Raw genomic sequence first — 21,483 nt, 5'->3', positions numbered from 1 at the left:
GTGTAATTTATTGTTTCTTTGTGGGACCATGAAACTACAGGAGTTTGTGTTTAATGATGACCTGTCTTTGAAACAATGTATCACATATTACAAGTGCACATTTCTATTATACTAGAAACTTGGCCTAAACACAACTTGCTGGTTGAAGTATCAGCAATTTCACTGACTCTAAGATATTAAAATTAAAAATCTGCTGCAAAGCACACTTCACTTCTTGGAATAATGTCAGATGGATTTAAAAGAATATAGATTTGCTTTGAAGTGTGTTTACTTCAGAAAAATGGTTCTGAAAACTTCGCACCACAGAAGAAAATGTCTAGAGGGACATCCATCCATCCATCCATCCATTCATCCCTCCATCCATCCATCCATCCATCCATCCCTCCATCCATCCATCCATCCTTCCATCCATCCATCCACAACCCCTTTTTCCCATTTTTGCATGACGTCAGGTGTTACTTCAACAGTGTCAATCATCTAGACCCATATACTTCTTAAATGTTTGTCACTAGTGGATTCTTTATAAGCTTGTCTTGGTTTCAAAAAAATGCAATAAATACACGTTTTACCGCTAGTATGATGCAGTATAACAAAGGGGTGTAGGAAGAGATTTTGATATAAATTCTATAAATTTCTACCTGTATTCAGGTTTACTCTGACCAAATAATTTCTTTTTGTTGTGCTTCTAGGTATCCCCTGCAAATGAAATCCATCTGGCATTCATACTGGGATTACACAGTAAAAACAATAAAAATACATACATTAATGAATTCATTCATTTACTTGCTTTATGTTTTGAATTATATCTGAAGATAACTACAGGAAGACCACAGATCACACTTTTATCTTGAGCATGCATTGCTAACTCAACTTTGTCTTGTTTCTATGCCCCACACAAACAACATCTTATTTTATTGTTACATTGACATTGTTCAATTGAATCTCACACTATGCCTTACAAAAGGCTTCTTAGATCTTTGAGGCGATATTAATAAGATTTGCTTGTTAGAATTTCATCTAGTTTGCAAAGTGCTTTGTGAAAAAGCACTGTAATAAAAAAAATGAGTTGAGTTGAGATGTTCTATTATATATTCTGCATCTGCCTTTCCTATCCATATTCCCAAAGCCTCCATGTTTATCACACTGCAACTGGCCAATGCCATATTCTGCAGTCTCCTTGCAGAGATGCCACTGTAAGATTCCATACAGATATTATAATGCCTATTATTACTGCCATTTCCCATAACAATCTTACAGAAATTGATAAAATGCTTATATTCCAGCTTTCTCCAACATTTAACTTTACATGTTTTCAAAAGTCCACAAAACTGATAACCCTGGATGTTCCCTATGTCTGTCTGGTCATACCCTACATCTTACATGCAAGCATTTTTAGACAAAACATTCAGACCATGGTCTTTAGTAGTTTGGTACAATGAGATTCACCAGCTCCCACTGATTTATCTTCACCATGGGATTCAGATTCCTGTACACAGACATCCACTATAATGTTAGCCCAACAGCAGGGTGGTAAGTTATATATAAACACGAGATGAAGGGGACGACTACACATACACTCTTATGTATCTGACAGACCATTTCCTTAAAGCATTTTTTCCATAATGTAGACCAAGATGTTCTCTGATTTGCAAAATGTCTTGTGGATTCAGTGAAAGATATTTTTTCCTCTTTCATAGCAGTAGTATCGTCTTGCAGTTAGTGCAAATGATTAAAACTCTGCACTGTTAATAAGCTGTAGTCAAAAGGGTACAGAGTCAATTCCTACCATCTTTATTTGCCTGGGTTATGACTCAGAACAAGTCACTTAACCCATACATTTTTTCCTGGTCATCCCTGAAAAGACACACCTTGCCCTGTGGGCTTACCCAGTTAATAAATAGATAAAAACATTTTAAAAACTTTAAGAAACACAAACATTACTGAAATCACTGCATGGCTGGTACCTCCTGCTCAAAGTATACTGTCTAGTTCTTGGAAACGTTTTGCAAGTTCATGCCCTCACTCTGTATAATGTCGTTAGGCCATGCACTACATTGTCCTTTCAGGATATCAAATTGTCAAGTTTTAACACTGTTAGAAAAAAACAAACTCTGTTACAGATTTACTGATTCACACATCTTTCTTCTCTAGAGCTCATGCCATCTGAAATATATTAAGCCTCTAGGCCAATGCAGTGAAGGCAATGATTTTGCTGAAGAAGACTTGCCTAGGGATTAGTATTATTTTATTTTAACAAACGAGATGCTCACACCATAGTGGACAACAAGTCAGAAATAAGCTTCACAACCTTAAACCATATAATAAGGACACTATTACTCATACTAAACATATTCCACTTGTGCTGCCATTTATCTTTGCAGCTCTGTCTCTTTTACTTTCCATATTTTAGTCTGACCCCCTGTAATAATGCTTCCTCTCCATGGCAATGCATTCCCCTCGTATCACCATATCTGTGGAATCTGTACTCACCTCCAGCAAAGTCTCCCTACCTAGTGCAAAACACTCACACAGAAGGTATCTGGATGACTCATTTCGGAAACATACTACCGATCTTTCTGGAAAGCACAAAAGAATGACCTACTAAGTCAAGTCTCAGCACCAGTGACTCTTGTGATCATAGGGTCATAATCATATAATAGGCTAATGACTACCAAGGCCTTTATAAACTCGCCATGCAATGCAATGCAAATAAGTCCCTATGTATCATGGGCATTTATTAGGAGGGTTTGTTAGTTCAGATGTTTCTAAAGGATACATGGAGGGTATATAAGTTTGGGCCTAGTTACTGTCTGCCTCTGTCTATCAGAGACATGGGGGCCCAGACCCAATGTGAATTATTGATTTTGCATCCATTGGTCAAGGTTACACATAAATAGGGTTAGGAATGAACTCTGGTTCACATGGATGAGGAGCCTGTTCCAGAGAACAGAGATCCTCTGAGGGACACATCTGTCTCGCCAATATGTCCTGTTTATGTTGCAAACAAACGTTAAATACCTTCATCTAGTGGTTCTGATGCTGTTCATTTTGTAGATGTGCAAAATGCCCCTCAGAGCTGGATCTGATAGCATCGTGATTTCTTTGGACCTGGATGCCATGCCCTTATTTATAAATTATGTGACATTGAATGATTTTCTTACTACATTGGTCACATGTTGGTCAAGGGCTAGATAACTGTCTACATATGTTCACAGACCTCTGACTACAAGGTAAACATTTAAGGGTGTTTTATCAATGGAGTAATTAGCCTGGGTGACTATTTTCCCAAAGGCAGCGTAATGCATTTCTTAGCACTAAGTTTCAGACCGTGACTTTGGCATCAGTCATTTGTTTTGTGTTACACCTTCTTGTAATATGTTTATGTTGTTGGGGTAATCTATGATAGCTCCCAATTTGCAGTCATCTGTAAACTTGGTCTCTGTTTTCAGCAAGGTGTCAGAATTACAATTTAGAAAGAGTACAGAAACCAAATTTACAATTTTCTTTGACTCCCAACAAGTATTTCGTCTGAATGATAAATTGTTTTTTATTAACCATCCAGTCAGCAATTTTTCATCATGCAATGTTTTAGTTTTCAGTTCTAATGTACTCACAACATACTTTTTTCTGTTTGTAGTACTAAATCTAGTTGTCTTAGTGTTTTTGGTTTCTTACATAGCTTGCATAGAGCCATTTGATCTCTGCGTGTTCTTACATTCTTTCCCACTACTTGTCACAACTTTATTTTCCTCATGCTCCTTCTATCTGCTGTCTTACACACATGCGCACAAACACTCATAAACCTACACACACACACACACACACACACACACACACACACACACACACACACACACACACACACACACACACACACACACACACACAATGCATTCATATGTATGTATTTGTACAGCAGTTTTGTTGACTACATTACATATGCTTCTAAATTCATCAACTTCTACTCTGCAATCTGTTCGTTTCTTATAAGAAATTAAGAAGCAACAGCTTTATACTTTAACATTATGCTTTCCTCTAAATCATCACTGGATTCATCTTATATCTGGCCGTTGTTAGTCTCCTTCTCTTCAGCATTTGCCTTCACAAAAGGGTGCCACAATCAAACAGTAATATTTCATTCACCAATTTGTATGTATTGGCTGGTTACTGTTACTTCTTCAAAGTCTCTTTACTTCTCTGCATTCCAATTGTTACTTAGATTGTATCTTTTGATTTACATCATTATATATTTTAATGAGTCTCTCCAAGCATGAATAAAAAAGATCAGTTTGTATGAGTCCACTCTTCTGACTGAAAAAATGAAGGACTGAATGAATAAATAGCTAGACAGGTAGACAAAATATGTTTAACTCTGGAAAATAATGTCGTCTTAGTATTTCTCCCTGACCTGTGCAAACTTGGGAGAAGGGGGGATGTTATCGAGTGTCCAATGGCAACTCTCCATTTCCCCAAAGAGGAAGGTAAGTGATTTTTTTGCATCACTTTTTGACCCATGAGGCTGACCATTAACAAACTCTGGTGGCTCTTCTCATTCACAAGGTCTACCTGCCACTCCTACCTCTCCTGAACTTACTCTGACAAAGGCTCAGGACCAGTGAGGAGATCAATTCCTCCTAGGTCCATGTTGCACTCCTCCAGTGGTGTTTTTCCTACCTTTTCTGCCACCCATGCATGTTCACAGCAGCATCCTGTAAGGGGGACATGTAATGGGTGGATCACACCGATCCACTTGTCACCTTATCAAGGAGCTGACTTTGGCAATCTGCCCCAGCCACACTAGGAATCCCTTAGCATAGGATCATAGCAAGTTACTAGGCTACTGGCCCTCAGGCCCTTATAAGCCTAGTCAATAAATTAGCCCATGTTCCTACAGGTCAACACCCAATGCCCCTGTCCAGCAGGGACACAGGTGGAATCCCAGGGGTGTATTTTCTGTTTCCCATTCAGTTATCCAGGTTGTGCTTGAAAAGAGATAATGAGGTACTCTGCTTGATGTGAACAGGGAGTCTATTCCACAGATGGGGCAGTCTCTGGGACACAAATCTGTCCTGCCAGCAAGTCCTAGTTGGTCACAGACCAAGTTGAGATTTTGCATGTGGGTCATGCGAGTGGAGTTTGGTTTGTGGATATGCAGCAATTTCATCAAGGTGGGGTCAGAGATTGCTTTATATGCCAGGCATAAATCACCTCTGAAAGGTCTGTATGAGATGGAGTAGAGGGACAGGGCTTTTAGCCTATCTGTGTAGGATAGATTTTTGAAGCCCTGGATTCTCCTGGTCAGGAACCTCTGTGGCCTCTCCAGCTGCTGCATGTGCTTCATGAGGTACATGCTGAAAGAGGCATTATACTTGATGATGGAAGGAATACAGGGCAGTTATGACTTTCTTGTTCCTGGAAGTAATACCCTTACCAATGAGGTAAGCCATGTAGAAAGCTCTCCATACAATGGAGGCAGCATGGTGGTCAAAAGTTAGATTGCTGTCAACTTGGGTGCCCAGGTCTCTCACAACTGCATTTGTGCTTAGCACATTGTGATTAATGTGATAATTTGTGGAGACATTACTCTCCCCAAAGGGAATGATGATACATTTTTGGTTTAGTTTGAGGGTGTGTTTCTGGCACCAGTCATTTGTCTGGGTGAGACTCTTGCAGTATGTCTACAGCACTAGGGGAGTTGAAGAGAACAACCAGCTTGCAGTCATCTGCAAACTTGGTCAGCCATAGACCTCTGGTTTTGGCTTGAACCTCAGAGAAGTATATCCCAAACTGCAGGGGCTCAAAGATCGATCCCTGGGGTACACCGCTCATTCCGGGTCTACTACTTGAGGTATCTTACTCTATTTTGACTGAGTGAGTTCCATCAGTGAACCAGTTAGCTACCCATCTGGTCACATACGTATTTACACCAAGCTGGGATACTTTATCTATTATGCCCAAGTGGGAACAGTGTTGAAGGCCTTTGCCAGGTCAGGGTGTGTGGCGTGCATTGTCTTCGCCTCATCCATGGCTTTGGTGACTGACTCAAAGAAGTCTACCATATTTAACAGGCATGATCTCCCCTTGACAAAACCAAACAGTGTGGGATCAAACGTTTGGTGGTTGGAAATGTCCTTGTATATATGGTGCATGATAACGTGTTTCATGGCCTTGCACATCAGGCTAGTTAGGCTGATGGGTCTATAATTGCCTGGATAAATGAACACTCCACCTTTGTGCAGAGGGATGATGGTGGCCATCATCCACTTGGCTGGGATGAAACTGGTACTCAGGATTAGATTGAACAGGGTGCAGTTGCTTTTCTAGTCTCTGCCAGAGAGCTTTTGTGTCTCATGCACTCCCTCCCTTCCTCCTCCCTAACCAAAACAGGCATGCTCATTTCCTTCTTCCAGCACCTCTGACATCTAAGGCTCTGATTGAATTTGGCCCAGCTTCGTTTGGACTTTAGCCTTGTATGCCATGGCACTGTCCAGAAGAATTGTTGGTAAAACACTAGATCATGAACTGGAAATGACCCTGGAAGAAGCCAGAAGTCAGTTGTAAACAGCTGATACTTAAAGCTTTGGATTTGTTGTGTGTCATGTATGCTGTCACATCTGCCCCATGGGGAAGACATCTAGTGCAGCCTCATGTGAGTGTTACTTCAGAAGCACCCTGAACTCACTGGCAAACCTCATACAAATGGCACACATGACACTTCCCTTAAGGTAAAGCCAGTTAAAGCGGGCATAAATGGGCAGGTGTACTATGTGTGGTCAGAAAGATGCCACAGATAGAAGGCAAACAGAATAAGCTACTTTCAGAAAGAAATAAAGACAATGAAAGAACAATTTGGTTCATGGAGTGCCAATTTAGAGACTGACGTAGGAGGAAAATGTTTGGTTGAAATGAAAGCTAACAGGCTAGGAGGGTTGAGAGTGTTGTTCAGTGTTGCTAGATTTTAGATAATTTAGAAGTTTGGCATGCTGTCACCAGAGTCACACCTGTAAATAATTCATGTTCTGTTACATATATTTTCCTTTAATCACCAATTCCACACACTGGATCTACATTCTTCCCTGATAGTAGCTTGTTTTTCAGTTGGATAACCCAGAAGCATTGCCTGTTTAAGAGAATTGCCCAGAATTATTCAATTTGCAGATGGAAACTGAGAGAACAGAACTGAAAACAATGAAATAGAGCTCATTAGTTAGTTATATCCTTAACCCTCTTTGCTAAACAGTCAGGGAATTCCTCTTGTAAAGTGGAATGAAAACTTTTGCAGGTAGTCTTACAATGCACAGATAAATTACTTTGACTATTTAGACTTTCGAATGTGACTATTGAACATACCTTAATAAAGCTGCTGCATTTTTAACACCTCAGTGTATACTCCAGAATGGAAGAACAGCTATTAGCTGTACAATTTTCCCTGCACAATATAGGACAAAATATCCTCATAAGAAAACATATCTTCACTCCCTGACAAAATGTTCACAGACACTGCTTGTATAAATACCAGATCCCATGCAAGCAGAAGTGTAATGATTTATATGGATAAATGAAGCATAACTCATTTTATCTTGTCTTATTTTATGCTAGTGTTATCTTGAATTATTAATTACCCTTAGGTGCTGTTATAGTGAAACTAATTCTGGTCTCTGCACTGTACTTATTCATTTTGACTGCATAGGTTTTATTCTGTATGTCATGCTTGTTATGTTGTGGTCTCTGCTGCACAATGTATATTGTATGTGTTACACTACAACATTTAATAGTAATAGCTTTTTAACTCTGTATTTCATAGGCTTTCCTATCAAGAGAAGAATCTTTTCTTTTGGGGGGGGGGGGCAGTCATGGTAACATAATTTAAAGCAGACGAAAATGAATTCAAATGAAGGATGCTATTGTTAATAAAACAAACAAAATATTATAGTAAAGAAAATCCAAATTCTGCCCAATTAACCTTCATCACGTTAGTACATTGGAAAATAATATCCGTGATTAAAATCGGATGTGAAAATTAAGAATAAAGAAAAACATCCCACTGATAAGTATTGAAATTGAATGTGAACTGTAGTCCAACATCAGATTAAAGTACTGCCATCCCTACCATTGGACTAAATATTAAATATCACAGCTAGGTCATGTCTCATTGTTAATACTACTGTTATTTTTCACATAAAATACAGACTTATTGTTGTTCATGGTACAGAAATGCACATTTTTATGGTAAGTAAGACCATCTGGCCCCTTTCCCTACTTTCTTCATTAGCTGTAGATCTTGTTTAATCAAAAGCATATTTCTTTTCTCTTTCTGCAATCAGAGTAATTGCCTTACATCTGTCATTCCTGAATTCTGGTAATACTTTTGGAGCTGCTAAATCTTCAGGAATGCTGTTTGACTTATCTACTAACCAATCATTCTGTAAAATAAATGCTTCTTCCTAATTCTCTGGTGCTGCTATGTCTTCAAGAAGATTGCCTCAGTTATTCATAGGTTCATACTAGGCTATCTGCCCTAGGGCATTTATAAGCCTAGCCAGAATGTGTTTGGCTTTCACCACCCATTTTAAATTAATTTTGCTATGCCCTTTTTCGAGGTTAGTATACTGTGCCTCTGTCTAACAGTGACACAGAAGTGATACCGGGGGTAAACCTACGATCTCCTATCCACTCATCAAGATTCCTCTTGAAGAGAGTCAATGAGGGACTCTGCCTAACCTGGACTGGGATTTTATTCCAGAGTGAAGGGAGCCTCTGGGTTATGAATCTGTCCCTCCAGCATGTCCTAGTTATTTCAGTGCTGAGGTTCAAGTCTCTCGAGCGCGTAGCTCGATGGGATTTGGATTTTCTGAGGTGCAGCATGTCCATTAATTCCGGGTTGGACATGGCTTTATATGTCAGGCACAGATCGCCTCTGAACAGGCGGTATGCCACTGAGTAGAGCTGGAGTTTCTTTAACCGGGCAGCATATGGCATCTGTTTGAGCCCTTTGATCCTCTTGGTGAGGTACTTTTGGGGTCTTTCCAGTTGCTGCCGGTGTCTGCTAAGGTACATCCCAAAAGGGGCATTGTACTCAATTATGGGCCTGATGAGGGGTGAGTAAAGAGGCACGATGACCTCCCCTGATCTAGATGTGAATCCCTTCATGATTAGGTGGGCTATATAAAATGTTTTTCTAACCACTTTGGCCACGTGGTTGTCAAATGAGAGATTGCTATCAACTTGGATCCCCAGGTCCCTAATTACTTCTTCTGTACTTAATGGATTACCACCTATGTGGTAATTTGTGGGCACTTTGTTTTTGCCAACGGGGATGACTATACACTTTTTTGCATTTAGGTTGAGGCCATGGCTCTGGCACCAGTTGTCTGTTTCTATGAGGCCCTTTTGGAGGATGCTTGTGTCAGCTGGAGAGTTGATTATGGCGCCCAGTTTGCAGTCATCTGCGAACTTGGTCAGCCACAGTCCTTCCGTGTTGGCCTGTACCTCCGAGAAATATATACCGAACAAGAGAGGTCCCAGAACTGAGCCTTGTGGGACACCACTTGTAACTGGTTTGGAGTCTGACATGGCTCCAGCAATTCTAACCATGTGGGTTCTGTCCTTGAGCCAGTTTGCAATCCATCTAGTGACATAGGGGTTTATATTTAAGCTGGTGAGCCTATCTATAATGCCCGAGTGGGGTATTGTATCAAAGGCTTTTGTGAGGTCCAGGTAGGCTGTGTGGACCACCTTCCCCTCGTCAATGGCCTTGGTGACTGTTTCAAAGAAATCAACCAGGTTTAAGAGGCAGGATCTGCCCTTAACAAAGCCGAACTGGGTAGGATCCAGTGTCTGTAGGTCCCCAATATCTTTATTTATGAGGTCCATGATGATCCTTTCCATAGCTTTGCAGACCAAGCTAGTCAGGCTTATGGGGCGATAGTTTCCAGGATCCGTTGAGGCACCACCTTTATGGAGAGGGACCACTGTTGCTGTACGCCACTCTTTGGGCACATATCCTGTAGTAAGGCTGAGATTGTACAGTAGTTTTATGTTTGGGTTTAGCTCTTCTTGGAGTTCATGTAAGACGCTGCCTGGGACACCGTCTGGTCCCATTGATGCTGTGTTTTTTGCTTTGGAGAGGGCGGCTCTTACCTGAGCATCTGAGATGTCAGGGGGGCAGCACTCTGCTGGGATACATATTTGCCCTTTTGGTGGGGAGGGGGGGGGATTTGCACTGAACCTGTCAGCTAGGATGTTGGCAATGTCTGTGGGTTCAGTGTATTTTTTGTCATTTTGGACTAATTCTGAGCATATCTGGGAATTACCACCCAGGTTCCTAACATAACTAAAGAAAGCCTTGTGATTATCCTTAGTGTCCTGTGCAATTTTTCTCTCGAAGCTGGCCTTAGACAATTTTATGAGTGCCTGTAGTTTTTTGCTAATACTGATCAGTGATGCCTTCCCTTTTTGGGATTTTGCTCTATCATTTAATTACTTCCTCCTTCTATTGTATAGTTTGTTTATGGCTGGGGTCCACCAGACAGGACGTCTGCCTTTGGAGGATTGGGTCTTGGTTTTATTTGGGATCGCATGATCCATGCATTCCTGAAGGTGTTCATAGAATGCGTTTATAAAGGATTCTGCGGTCTGGGCCGTATTTTCCACAGGCCCGGGGGCTTTGAAGGATTCCACCTCGGTTTTGAGGAGTGTGAAATTTGCTTTAGAGAAGTTTTTCACTGTGGTTTCCTGGGCAGGGGGTGGGGTCGGGATGTGAATATCCAGTGAGATTAGTTTATGGTCTGATCTTACCAGTGAGGGATACACTTCTGGTCTGGAGCATAGAGTCCCCATGTTGGTGATGATCAGGTCCAGTATGTTTTCCCCTCTTGTGGGAGTGGTAACAAGTTGTTCAATAGCATTGGAGTTTATAAATTCTATGTTTGGGTAGTTGAAGTCGCCCAATATAATGGTGTTTGGAAAGACCTTCATATTTTCCAGTGTTCTCAGGAAGGCCGAGTGGGGTTCCTGGGTTTGGGAGGGTGGTCTGTAGCAGGCTATAAACTGGAAGGCAGTTTTACCCACTGTTAGTTGCACATGGATAGTCTCTGATGCTTCGTGCTTTGCCACCAACCTGGAGGTGTGGGTATCTTTGATGAATATCGATACTCCCCCTCCTTTTGTGGTTCAGTCCAAGTTTTGGGGCCGAAAAGCATGGTATGAGGTATAACCTGGTAGTACTGGGGTGCTCTCGGGAGCCCCGAACCAGGTTTCTGTCACTGCACAGATATCGATGTTCTCCATGCTAAGGAGAGTTTTGAGTGCATGCATCTTGAGGTTTAGACTTCTGGCGTTGAGTAGCATTACTCTTAGTTTCTTTTCCCTTGTGATACCTATGGAGGTGGGTTTGTCTTTTGAGCCTTGCCTAAAAAAGGCACTATGGGGGTAGCAAGAGCCTTTGCCAATATCCGAAAGCCCAGGGGTGACAGGTGCAAGCCGTCCCTAGTGAAGCATCGTGGCTTGTTGAGCATATCATCCCAAGCTGACAGGCATTGGATCCCCTTTGAATGACACCAGTACTTAAGCCAGTTGTTGAAATTGATCATCTTGTCTTCATATTGTGGCATCATTCTTGATGAGGGTAAGATGCTACTCAAGGTCAGGGTCATACCGGCCTGGGCTACATGCTCAGACAGCTCCTTTATGTCTCTTTTCATGTAGTCTAGGGAGGTACGTCTCAGGTCATTCACACCAGCATGGACAATGACTGAGTCATATTTGTACTTGCCTTGGAGTGACCTGAGTGCTTGTGTTATGTGGCGGATCCTAGCGCCCGACAGGCTGCTCACCGTGACCCTCTCCTTGTTCAGCCTGGTGAGCGGGACGTCAGTGTGCCTGACGATAGAGTCACCTATTACAAGTGTATCAGGTGTGTTGTTTAGTCTTAAGGGCTGTGACTGTTCGGCACACTGGCTTTGTGAGATATGTGTTGCACGTGTTTTGTTTTGGGGTAGCGGTTGCTTGGGTGTCTGCTTTGGAGGTCTCTGCTGCTTAGGCAGATCTTTATTTAGAGCCTCTGAGTATGTTTTTGTGTGATTATGTGTTTGGTTTGCTGTCGTGGTAGGTCTATGTGAGACTGGAATTGTAGTGAGTGTGGTTTCCTTCTCCTCCTGACTGGTTATGCCAGTACTGAGTTGAGAGAGCTTAGCCTCCAGTTTGGCTATATGGTTGCATCTCTCACATGTGTTGGAATTTGTTGGGAGGAGAGGGTTGTCTGTGTACATGAGGCAGTTGTAACATTGCCTCAACATTCCCAGATTCACCAGCTGGACCAGAGAGGAGATTGACAACTGACCTTTGCACATGCTAGAATAATATTGGGAATTCCTTAATAATTGAAAAAAAGGGCCAGTGGGGAGTGAGGGTGTAGTGCTTTTAATTTTTAGTGCTGACTTATATAATTGCTTTAGTGAGCAAGTGCCAGGTAACTTAAGTGCAATGTGTTACAGGTAACTTAAATGCAAAAACGACAAACAGTAACTTTCTTTCAAGTGAAACAAGGAAATAAGTACAGTAACCAATGCAGATATCACTAGTGATCCACAGAAGCGCTGTGAAGCCGCGTATTAGGTGGAATTAGCATTTCAGGGAAATAAGCAAACAAACAACAAGCATATAAACAAAGCTAGATTCAGCAGGCCTGGATCTAGTCTATGCTACAGCAAACAAGGTGTACCAATTTCAGTAAGATACAGTTCAAATATTCAGGCACTATAAACCTTTAACCAGAAATTCCCAGCTCAGAAGGGCAGAGTCCAGCCTCTTCTCCCACAAGAGTGCAGACCACGAACCTTCTTAATGTAAAATAACTCGCCTGAAGCCCAAGTGCTTAAACCAGAACTAATACACTTTAAGAATAACAGACACTGGGCTCTCAATCAGCAGTTCCCAACTTAGAAGGATGAAAGCTACCAGTCCTGCCACCACAGTGCATGCCACAAACCTTCCTAATGTAAAACAACTGGTCTGAAGCCCAAATGCTTAATCCAAAAGACTTAGAATGATAGCTACACTTTAATCAAGTTACTACCAAGCAGTAATAAATACAACTGAATACTTTAGAGAATGCCTGGATTAGTGCTCAAGTTACACAAACAAAGCTAGATCCAGCAGGCCCGAATCCAGTCTATGCCACAGCAAACAAGGCGCACCAACTTCAGTAAGAAGCAGTTCAGATATGCATGCACTATCAGCCTTTAACCAGAAATTCCCAGCTCAGAAGGGCAGAGTCCAGCCTCTCCTCCCACAAGAGTGCAGACCACGAACCCTCTTAATGTAAAATAATTGGCCTGAAAGCCCAAGTGCTTAAACCAGAATTAATACACTTTTAGAATAACAGACACTGAGCCCTCAATCAGCATTCCCCAACCTAGAAGGATGTAAGCTACCTGTTCTGCCACTATAGTGCAGACCACAAACCCTCTCAGTGCAAAACAACTGGTCCGAAGCCCAAGTGTTTAAATCAAAAGGCTTAGAATGAGTTACACCAAGCAGTAATAAATACAATTGAGTACTTTTAAGATGATGCAAAAGTAAAATAAAGTAGGTAGAAACACAAGTACAGTAAAAGCAGATGAAATTTTTTTTTTTTTTTTTTCTGAACAAGTGCTGAGATCAAAGAAACAGATTTGAGTGCTGAAACTAGAAAACTGGCTAGTTATAAGAAAACAAAAACTAAGCTAGAAGGCTTCCCTCCAACACAGAAGGGCTTGGGGGCTCAGAAGCCTACAAATAGTCTATACCACTCAACAGGAAAGGCAGGAAACAAGCTTACATTTTTTTTTCTGTTTCCCAGATGCTCTCTTTGTACACAGTAGGAGTGCCTGAAATCAGAATATGATCTCACTGTACTCAGTTGAGTGAGCAAATGAGATGGGCCCAGAAAGAGTATCCAAAAACAAATTTACAAGAGTGGCGGGCAGTTTCAAGGCCACTAAGATTAACACCAAAACAAAACCAGGGAGGGTTGGTGGGACTAACTGAAGAGCAGAGTCAAAACTTCCAGTTCAGTTAATATTCCTGCAACACAGTTAAAATCAATTTAAATACTGTATTGTTTTTAAAAAAAAAGTGCAGATGAAGGTACTTAAATTTTCTTATACGTCCAGTTGAATACAGCAAGTTCTTAGCCGGCCAAAGCTGAGGTTTTTAAGCAGAAAATATTCCACACTGTACCAACCAACTGTAACCACTAACCAACCCTGCTGTAAAAGAAATGCTTCATCCTATTTCTCTGGTGCTGCTATGTCTTCAGGAGAATTGCCTCAGTTATTCACTAACCAACCCTGATGTAAAATAAATGCTTCTTCCTATTACTCTGGAACCTTCCATCATGTACCCTCAGCATGCAACCTCTTGTTTTCATGTGCCTTTAGTTAAAGAATATTTCCACAGATAAAAACAGCAGATCTGAAATTTCACAAAAGCAGATTGCACAAATACTACCTGTGCAACAAAAAGCCATCAGGAAGTACACTACTATCCACCCTTGTTTCTGATTACTTTAGGTTATAGTGAGATTCATCCCATGCCCAACCCCTATATTGCATCCTTCTAATCAGATAGTACTTTCTCTAGTTTCCCTCCCACCTCTACTACCCTTTTTTCATTACCCACAGACTAGTAGCAACTTAATTAACATATATCCAAAACTACACTACCCCCACTTCTAACTCACCCCTCCCATATTTCTTCCCGACCTTGTCTGCTGTCCCTTACTATTCTTCCTCTACTTCATAAACTTTCCCAAACTAGCTGCATAGCTAAAGCACGTTCCACTTCTCTTGTTTTAATCACATTCTACTTACTTCTGCTACTAAATTTCCTGCATGCCTAGGTTCATAGGTTCATATGTTACATACCCTCTACAGGATCAAACCATTTCTAACTCCACTAGCCAGGACCACCATTGCCCGTACCCACTTAATCTCAACCCTACTATATGCTTGCCCTATCTACACAAAACTATGCAAAAGCAATCTGAACAAGCTAGCCAGTTCATACAATAACATTGCTAGATTTGCAACTAGTTCCACCTATAGAACCCATCATTGCAATAATCTGAATCAACTAGGATGGTTAGAATTGTCAAATCTTATTCTGTTCTACCAACTAACTATTGCCCATAAGATACTGCATCATCCTACAAATATTCTTATACTTACTAACTTAATCTCCCCCTACTTTAACCTGAAGACTCTGCGCTCATCTAATAAAATACTGGTAAACACAAGTAAAACCAATAATCTAGCTGGAGACTCTCTGTTCTCTAACACAGTGGGCAAAATCTGGAACTCCCTCCCAAATGACCTAACCTCCCTACCCTCAACTACCTTATTTAAAACCAAACTCAAGCCATACCTTAAATCACAATGGCTGTGTCCCTGTGTTAATCCAGATTAACTAACTCCCTTGTCACTAGACACTAATCTCCTCATTAACTTTAACTCAATGATCTTTTACTAACAATATAGTGTGTTAACTCTTTTAGTGTAATATTGACCTATTTCACATACCTCATATATTATTGTCAGTATATCTATACCCAATTTGCAAGTAATATTGTGTTTCTTAATTACTCAGAAGCTAAAAATGTAATTTACTAATATGGACTTGACATTGTTTTTATTGTCTTTTATCCCTTACTAATAGGTTTTGATGTAATGTAATGTACTATTTGTACTTGCCAAATCATGGTAATGTACCTATGAATTTGTATTTTGCTTTTTCGATTCTAATGTGTGGAGCTTTTCTCCCTGGGCCTCCACTGAAAATGGACATAAATCCAGTTGGACCAGCGCGGTCAACAAATGTAAAATAAATGTAAAATAAATAAAAATAATATGTTGGTACTAGGCTATACAAGCCTAGCCATAACAATTCTCTGGGTATTTCTTCCCACACTATTTACTTCCCTGGACCCCTGTCTAGCAGGAGGACTGATGTGATCCCCGGGGTGAATTCCTCCCATCCAGTCATCAAGGTTCCTTTTGCTAAACTCTATTTCTCTATAACTTTCACCCTAACTCCTCACTAGAGTCAGTTATCATCATCTTCACATAATGTTGTATCCAGTACACGTTTAGTGTTTATCAGTTCTCCATGTTTTCTTTGTATTACTAAATTTGTACTCGACTCTAACTCCCTTCCCTCTAAAGCTACATCTGTCACTTTCACCATTTTGTACCCATCCAAGAACTATCCATATCCATACATATCTTGTAGCCTCCTTCAAAGAAACCTCTGTTTTATCTCGAATTTTAAATTCTTCCAGTAAGATACAACATACTCTTCCATCAGTATTGCCTTACTAGATCAAAAAGACACCAACCACCATACTTTTACACTCCCATATCTTCTGCTTTACCCCTTTGCAGTGATATCCACCCCAATCCAGCACCCACTTTCACAAATCTATCTTCTCTACACAATAACGATAACTCTCATAAAATCTTAAATATTGTCACATTAAACTAACAAAGTATTCATAACAAGACTTCTGATTTCCATGCCTGAATAGCACAAAATAAACCTGACATCATTGCTGCAACCAAAACCTTGCTCAAACCTAATATAAAAGATTCTCAATTTCTCCCCATAAGCTTGACCTCCATTAGCTTAGACAGACCTCACAAGAAAGGAGGCAGTATAGCTCCCCTTTTGCATAACACCTACAATATAATCTCGTACTCATATAGTATTCCTCAGTTCTCTAATGCTGAAATTCTCATCTCTTTCCTAAAGTAAATAAATCCAAAAGACTATGTATTGTAGTTCTCTATATACCCCCTGGCAATAATACACCTATTCTGGAAGAAGATCTTGCCTGGCTCACCCATACAATTAAAAATGAGAATATCATTCTAGGTGATGATAATATAAATTGCTTAAATTTCTGCTCTGATTTCCCATCCACAAGCAATGACTTATTTAAATTATTGTATGTTATATAATTATTATATACCAATGATTTCTCACTACAAACATGTATATAAGGTTTTTTACTGTTTTGTTATACTTTACAATGTAAGATTTCCATAAAATTGTAATGCTAAACTGTTCTCATGGTTGGGAGCTTTTCTCCCCGGGCCTCTACTGAAAAAGGATATGTATCCAGCTAGACTAGCCCGGTCAACAAATGTAAAATAAATAAAATAAATAAAATAAAATTCTCTCAGGTTATCACCACTCCAACTAGATTCAATAGTGGTAATAGTGATGGCTCCATTCTAGGCTGGGTACTGGTTACTGATCCAAGTAAAATCTCCTCAGCAGGTACTCTCCCAAATGTGATCATCTTGCCGCCTTTGTTGTTAGAACAGCTCCCTCATTCCAAAAAGAACATCATTATAAACAACCACATAATCTGACCAAATTCAAACCTCATACTTTTACCAATCTACTAAAAACATGAACTCGAACATCCTAAAAATTATATATTGGATGACTCACCATGCTTCTGTTCTAAAAATGATAGATCTTTGAAGAAGATTTTCTGTTATACATATCTTAGTAAAAACAACATTTTGTTGAACCGACAGGGTACATATGCTTGTAAAACCTTCAATTTTTCCAATTACATACATAGCAGCACTGCCTATATGAACCCCCACCACAAGACACACTTACATTTTTCACTTTTTTGCTGACTGCAAAAGCAGTGACCTTGTTTACTTTGCTTTCTGTATCCTTTGCAAAAGTTATTATCTGGGCAAAACTAACAGATGCTTGAAAGATCGGATATATGCGCACTTGTATTAGATAAGGAAACAGGACAGTAGGAATACTTTAAGTAGACATATATTAAAACATGGCAAATCACAGCAATTCAAGTTTATGGTGCTGAAACTGTATAAATGTAATAAAAGAGGGGATGATACCAAAACCAAGGTTGAATATATGGAAACTAAGTGGATTTTAGAACTGCAGGCTGACAAGTAGATCAGTTAAAATGAGATGGTCCCTTTAAGGCCCTTATTAAAGTTACGTGATTTGATGAGGTAACTTTGTACCTTTTTAAATGCTCTTCTGTTTGTTACTTGTTAGATCTGATGAAGCAGCTAGTAGTAAAAGGCTGTTAAAGCTCTTGTCTTTGCTTTTAATTTGTTTTATGAAGAAGTAAACTGATTTTATATATATGTGGAAGCTCTGGAAGTTTATGTGCATAAAACAACAATATATATTTTGATATGCTGTGGCTGGTTATTTGTTTTTGTTTGGATCTGAATAGTTTGTTTGATTACCCGGCTTTACCTTGCAGCTGGTGTCTCTGGTTCATAATTCCAAGCATTGTTTAAAATAGCAAAAAAAGAATTGTGTACTATAAGTAATTTTCACAAGCTGCAGTCACAAAATGAGTGACTGCGTTTTGAGACAGAACCTATGTTATAGCTGTTCTTTCTCATCATGATTATAGATTTTACAGTACATATAAGTCGCTCCATTTTTATAGCAATATTCACGATTACAGCTGGAATCCGCAGGGACTCCACTCTTATCTCAGCTGTGAGGAACAGCAGTGGGGCATGTGAGATGTTAATGACAGTTTATCAAGCAGAGATGCACTGAATGTTGTATTGTAATGAATGTTATACTTCATTGTTACGTATTTTATGAGATTTTATTTTTTTTCTATGCCCATGAAATATTGTTTAGACATCCTGGCACATGCTAGAAATGCTTGTGCAAAAGCAGGAGTAAGTTTCTGCCTTCGGCTACATTTCTTGTACATCATCCCTAGATGGCAGCAATCTGAAAAATCACTGATGTATTTTTGAAGCAATGTATCCATAAAGGTACTTTTAGCCTTTTCAAATTTCCCAGCCACAGGATGCCTAGTATGTTGAATTTGTATGTTTTAATGTTAAGTTTAGGCTAAGGAAGGCACATGGAGAGTGGGTGCCAGCAAACCTATTCAATTTATTTGCTAGACAGAGTGAAACTTGAATAATACAGTGAAAGTGCATGCTTCAAGTCAGGGTTACAAGAAAGGTACATTTCAGTGGGTGTTTGTTTTTCTCCTGGTTCTGTTATGAATATCCAAAGCTGGATTTCTGATTTAGCCAGTGCCCTAAAGGTGTCACTCAGTTCTGCTTTAAATCATTTATAACAAATGACATAGTGAACAAACTTAAAAAATACCCAAGTGACAGCTCTCCTGCCTCAGAGGAATTGCACCCTTGATTTTTAAAGCCTGTACTGAACATATACTATATCTATAAAAACATATCTATAACTTCTGTTTTTGCCACAACACCTTTCACAAAATTTGGAAAAATGCCATCCTTAATCTATCTCTACAACTAAAATACCAGTCTCTCATTCAACATTTATACACATCTCAATTATACCAACACTGGGTAAAGTTCTAGAAAAACTAGCTAATGACAAACTCTCCAAAAACACTGCTGACCAAGCATTACTTTCCCCAAACCAACATGGACTTGGGGCAAAGAGAAGCATTATGTCAGCCATCTGGACACATTCAGATTATATTCCAATGGCTGTTGATAATGGGCAAAGTACTGATGTTATATTTATTGGTCTTAGCAAAGCTTTCAGTGTAGCTGATCACTCAAACCTCAGCATGCTACTCTACTAACAAATGGTTTAAGTGGCAACGTTTCCCTGTGACATATTAACTTTCTTGCACACCAGATGTATAGCGTGAACACAGATTCCTTTTCCTCATCCAAAGCCCCCTTCTAAAAGGGGTTCCCACCAGGGTTCAGTTATGTTTACATTTCTCTGTTTTTATTATCCACTTGCCTTCATATATATCCCCCATCTTCCAATTATTCCTTACAGTGATGGTATGATTTTCTACAGATCTCTCATTTCCCTACAGTATTTAAACAGAAACACAACAAGACTTGTTGTCCCACTCCTTCTATCTAAATTCAATGAAATTATTTTAAACTTAAAAAAAGTAAATACAATTATGCTGCATAGTACTCCAGAAAAGCTTAAATCATTGACAGACTATTTTTCATTTCTTGACAACAACCATTCATGCATTGAAGCCATTACCTCACTGAAATATCTAAGCTTCTGGCTAGATCAGAATCCCAGCTTTCAGCAGCATCTCCACAATACCTAAGCAAAACTTCAATGCACTCTTTTTAGGGCATGAACCATCTCACACTTTTTATCTGCTTCAGGAAAGGAAGCTATAAGGAAATGTATAATCGCATACTAGCTCAAATATGTCCTTTGACTAATTTCCTCTTCCAAAATAAGAAAAAAAAAAGGCAGTAATTGTCTTCAAACAGTAGCCAACAAAATATATAATTTTGTGCCCCTTGCACGAAGAACAGAGCAGCACTGTTCTGTACTTAAAAAACAAGCTAACTGTACCAGCCCAAAAAAGAGTATATATCCTACTGGGTACCCTCTTATTTAAACTTCTAAACAACAACTCCCTCACTTTTCTTTGTATGGAGATCCATAATTAGAGAAAGAACTTACAATCTAAGATCTCAGGCAAATTGTACCACTTCTTGTCTTGCCATCATGTAATCTAGGAAGTGTAGCAATCTTTGTGTTAGGCCCTGAACATTGACAAAGTATACCACCTAAAATAAGAGATTCCTCTACCCTTTCCTAATTCAAAAAAAGCTTCACTGACCATCTTTCTGCTGCTTGCCCAGCATTAATTACTTCAGCTCCTCTTGATCCGTCTGTACTCTTGCAGCTTCATGCTTTCAAATTCATGATAGCTAAGCCTAAACTGATTAATGCCATGTCATTCAATCTAGCTATCATGACTGCAAAAGTTTTCCTATGGTATAATTGATTTTCCCTGCAACTGTGCTCACTGTTTTGTATTCTGTTCTTATATCTATACCGTTCCACTTTATTTTTATTCATTTATTTATTTTATAAATTAATGTATTATTATTTTTTTTTACAGTTGTTTATGTGACATTCTGTCATGGCACAAGCCTGAAACAGTGCCTCTTAGACTGATGTTTGTTGTAATCACACATTCACAATCTTCCCTGTATATTGCACATTCCTACTACTTAACTCACCAGTGCACTTTAACATACACATTCCACTATGGAACTCAAAACCCTAACTACTGCCTCTGCCTTATTCCTTTATTACATTACTTATGGTAATAGTACTGATGAAAATTTTCATCTTCCCTTCATGTTCTAAAATTTATTTATTTATTTATTTGAAGTTTGTTTGCCAATATGGTCCATTGGGCCGAATGAGCCCATTTTCAATGGAGTCCTGGGGAGAAAACCTCCATAGATACAATATATAAGTTTGTTAAAGTACAAGAAGAATACATATAAGCCAAAGTAAATGTTAATACAATTAGAAGACAAAGCAGAACAATATGTAACAATTCATATGAATTTACAATTTTTAGTCTCTATAATCACTAAAATAGATGTTAAATCAAAGACAATAGTGAGTAGGTATGTA

Source organism: Protopterus annectens, chromosome 14.part0 (assembly GCF_019279795.1).
Source record: "Protopterus annectens isolate FY-2018-M chromosome 14.part0, PAN1.0, whole genome shotgun sequence".
Classification (NCBI taxonomy): domain Eukaryota; kingdom Metazoa; phylum Chordata; order Ceratodontiformes; family Protopteridae; genus Protopterus; species Protopterus annectens.
This window is presented reverse-complemented; position numbering follows the sequence as displayed.